Here is a 4445-nt window from a genome sequence, read left to right as displayed (position 1 = left end):
AGTGGTAGCGATCGGACAGGTAGGATCTAAACCATCTTAAAGCCTGCCCTTGAATACCTGTATAGTTTTGTAATCGATTTATGAGTATGTTATGATCTATAGTGTCGAACACAGCACTAAGGTCAAGTAAAACTAGCAATGAGATGCAGCCTTGGTCTGACCCAAGAAGCAAGTCATTTGTAATTTTAACAAGTGCAGTTTATGTGCTATGATGGGGCCTGAACCCCGACTGAAATTCTTCATAGATATCATTTTTTTGCAGGAAGGAGCACAATTGAGCAGACAACTTTTTCAAAAATTTTAGACATAAACGGAAGATTTGAAATGGGTCTGTAATTTGACAGTTCACTAGGATCTAGTTGTGGTTTCTTAATAAGAGGCTTAATAACCGCCAGCTTGAATGGTTTTGGGACGTGACCTAGAGATAACGATGAGTTAATAATATTGAAAAGCGGTTCTTCTGCTACAGTAACTTCTGTAACAACTCTTTCAATCATTTAGTGGGTACAGGATCTAATAAACATGTTGTTTGTTTAGATGCAGTGATAAGTTTATTTAGATCTTCCTGTCCTATAGTTCTAAAGCACTGCAGTTTTTCTTTGGGTGCAGTGAATGAAGCTGAATTACAAAACGCTGTCGATTCTACATTTGTTGTAGTATTTCTGATGCAATCTATGTTATCAGTGAAGAAATTCATAAAGTCATCACTACTAAACTGTAAGGGAATATATAGTTCGGGTGACATCTGATTATTTGTTAATCTAGCCACTATGCTAAATAAAAACCTTGGATTATTTTCGTTATTTTTTATGAGTTTGCGGATATGCTCAGCCCTGGCAGATTTTAGAGCTTGTCTATAGCTGTACATACTGTTTTTCCATGCAATTCTAAAAACTTCCAAGTTAGTTTTTCTCCATTTGCGTTCAAGATTACGAGTTTCTTGAGAGAATGGGTATTGCTGTTGTACCATGGAGCAGTAAGTTTTTCTCTAACCTTTTTTAATTTAATGGGGGCAACAGCTTCTAATGTATTAGAGAAGATAGTGCCCATATTGCTAGTCATTTCGTCTAGTTCATATGTATTTATGGGTACAGAGAGCAGTTGAGATAAATTAGGCAGTTTATTTGTGAATCTATCTTTGGTGGTTGGAACAATAGTTCTACCTGGATGATAACTCGGAGCCATATACACTGAACAAAATTATAAATGCAACACTTTTGTTTTTGCCCCCATTTTTCATGAGCTGAACTCAAAGATCTAAGACTTTTTCTATGTACACAAAAGTCCTATTTCTCTCAAATATTGTTCACAAATCTGTCTAAATCTGTGTTAGTGAGCACTTCTCCTTTGCCGAGATAATCCATCCACCTCACAGGTGTGGCATATCAAGATGCTGATTAGACAGCATGATTATTGCACAGGTGTGAAAAATGAAAAATGGGGGAATGATGAAAAATATATATATACACACTGCCGTTCAGTGTCCAGGATCCTAGTACATCCCTACAACTTTATTTTTTATTCTATTCATATTCGTATACATTAGAGAAAGTCGACTTTCCTTATTGATCACGTCTTCCCTCAGGTAAAATGCACGTTTTCTTGCGTGGCTGGATGTTGGAATCACGTTGTTTGCATTCGTTCAAACTGATTTGCTGAAGTCGAAACACGGTCATTAAAAAAACCCAACTCCGTTAGCGCGATTCCTGCTCGCTGTGAAGCGGGAGCGACCAGCCGGCAGAGGATTCCGCTTGGTCTTAAAGCCTCCCTGGAATGGCTACGTTCACAAATCAAACACTTCTCAAATCGATACGTGGGAAGCGGTCCTGACATGATGATCGTCATCGCGGGCAATATGCTGCGTACCGTCTTGATCAGGCTCCTGAAGTCCCTCTTCAGTGTTTCCATCTGCCGCAGCTTGATGTCGTTAACCCACACGTGCAGCACGACCGGTCCTGCGTTCTCGTCGTCCTTCAGGATCGCGGGTATCTGCGCAGAAACATCAAGAACACAAGCACCAGAGAAACAGTGAGTGTGCACTTTACCTTTAGCAAGGGTAGCACGGACAAGCCTGACGTTTGAATCTCCGACGATCACAGCATCGCGTTCCGTCTCGCGGAGGGGAGCGAAGCGGTTCTGGGTGGAGATCTCGAAGACCAGAGGCGGCGGAGAGGGAGAGGTCTTCGCCCAGGGCTTGGCTTGCGTCTTCCGCTGCTGGTGCACCCAGGGTCCGTGGTGTCCCCGCGCTGGAGTAAAGGAGGCCTGGGAAGATCGCGTCCTGAGTGCACAGGGCTTGTACAGAGAAACAAACAGAGTAGAGGTGGAGGGAGTGTTAGCAGCATGCTGTATACTTACCCCGGATTTGTGAGCGTCAGCCTGGGATGTTTCCAGGGATGTCTCCACTCTCACAGCTGGGCCTGCTTCTCCACCAGGTCGCGGATCTGCTTCTCCAAGGCCTCCAGCTCGAGATGCACCGAGTGCAGCTCGAACACGTCCTCACCTACACTCAAAGGTAGACACAAATCTGTCATTTAACCCTCTAAGCGACAGTCGCAAAATTGCGACAAGACATCATACTTAATAAAATAGACTGTAGTTCCTAATATGGTGTAATATCTCATTTGTATTCCCTACCACTAGATGGCAGACATGTAGTACTTCGATTCTAGACCAAAATTATGTCACCTTCCTATTCATAGCAGAGCAAGTGAGCTATCGTGTCATTGATGCGGAAGCAGTTCAGTTCATAGCGTGCGAGTAAATTGTGAGATTTGTGAGAGAAAATCGGAAAATGGCTAATAAAAAGTTGTACCGTGAGGATGTGTTGCAAATGTTATTCGCCGATTCTGACTCTGAAGGGGAATATTTGCCTTTCGGAAATGACGATCGGTCGTGTAATAATCGCGCTTCTCCCGGTACATCTTTGCAGCGCAATGGTGCCGCCGTGCAAGTCGAGAGTGTTCACAAAGCACAAACAAGTGATCATTTCGACCCTTTGCCCAATGAGGATGGGGTGGCAGCGGTGGACGTGGTCGTTGTGTCCATAGGAGAGCTGTTGCTAGAGGTAGAGGCAGCAGGGGTAGGAGAAATAGGGCTGGAAGTAGCACTCGCTCTTTGGATCCAGTGAGAGCGCTCTGGATCCAGTGCCCCAAAGAGGTGGTAGTGGCCGTGGTACACAGTGCAGTCAGTGTGGGGTAGGTCTGTGCGCTGTGCCATGCAATGTGAGATACCATACTCTCAAGAATTATAAACTGTGTGACCTAGATACCTGATTGGGCAGATAGCTGGTCAACTGATCAAAAAATAGGCACATGCATTTTACTATGCCACAGTAATATAGTAATAATTTACTACTTTCTCCTGTTTTACTGTTGATTTCCTCTTTTCCTGATCATTTGGAATGAGGATAAAAAGACAAAAAAACATGCAAATATGTTCAAACATCCATTCAATATCTATTATTTCCTGAATATTATTGATGAACTGATCAAAAAGTAGGCTACTGTTCACATGTGTTTTACTAGTATAGTAATATAGTAATAATTTAGTACTTTCTCCTGTTTTATTGTTGGTTTCCTCTTTTCTGATAATTTGGAATGACGATAAAAAGACAAAAAAAAAAAAAAACGAGCAAATAAGTTCAAACATAAATTCAATATCTACTATTTCCTGAATATTATGAAATTCAAGATGGGCACCCCTAATGATGTCATAATATGCTAATTAGACAAGTATATTTACACCCCACATAAACTTTCGGTCATTCCCAACATTTTTCTAATTTACAGTAGATCTCTATCTTTAAGCCCTTTCAAGCCACAAGCTTTTGAAATCTTGATGTCAAAATCCAGCATTTTTCCAAAAATCCCTGGCGCCTAAAAGGTTAAAGCAAGTAACAGTAAGTAAAAGAATGGAGTTTAAGCAATGTAAGCAAAATTAGCGGCAACCGCATTAGCGATGCTAACGCTATAAGCTAGTAGCGGACTCGGCAAATAAAAATAAAACTAGTGATAACAAGGTGCTCCGATTGTTTTACTGCATCATCAAAGATAATCGCAGAAGCAGAATTCAGGTCGAACTACCTTCTTAATGTTCTCAATAATAATAATAATAATATTAATAATAATATAGGTCAAGCTACAGCTGATCAGCCTTCTAGCTAGTTACATTTTTTATTTTGTATTTTTTTACTTGCCCGACCGGACAAATGGCCTGATTAAAACATAAGTGACAAAAAAAATAAAATAAATAAATAACCAGCTTAACATCGAAACGCGAGAATGATTCTTCTAATTTTATTAGCCTACATTCAATGTAAACGGCGATTGATAATGGATAATCTATTTCTGGTATCAAGGTCGCGCTGTTTGAGGCTCGCTCTGTTTGTCTCTTTGTGAAAGACTTACATTTACATTTACATTTAGTCATTTTGCAGACGCTTTTAT

General features: G+C 40.9%; 1 protein-coding gene across 1 annotated transcript in view; it reads left to right on the top strand.

The window, feature by feature from the left end:
* Window positions 1–4445, top strand: part of myripb (myosin VIIA and Rab interacting protein b) — a 231359-nt gene that overhangs the window by 198076 nt on the left and 28838 nt on the right. The window lies entirely within an intron of this gene.

The sequence above is a fragment of the Sinocyclocheilus anshuiensis genome, unplaced genomic scaffold (assembly GCF_001515605.1).
Source record: "Sinocyclocheilus anshuiensis isolate Anshui unplaced genomic scaffold, SAMN03320099.WGS_v1.1 scaffold106, whole genome shotgun sequence".
In the NCBI taxonomy this organism is placed as follows: Eukaryota; Metazoa; Chordata; class Actinopteri; order Cypriniformes; family Cyprinidae; genus Sinocyclocheilus; species Sinocyclocheilus anshuiensis.
The sequence above is the reverse complement of the archived record's forward strand: the minus strand, read 5'-3'. Positions and strand labels throughout refer to the sequence as shown.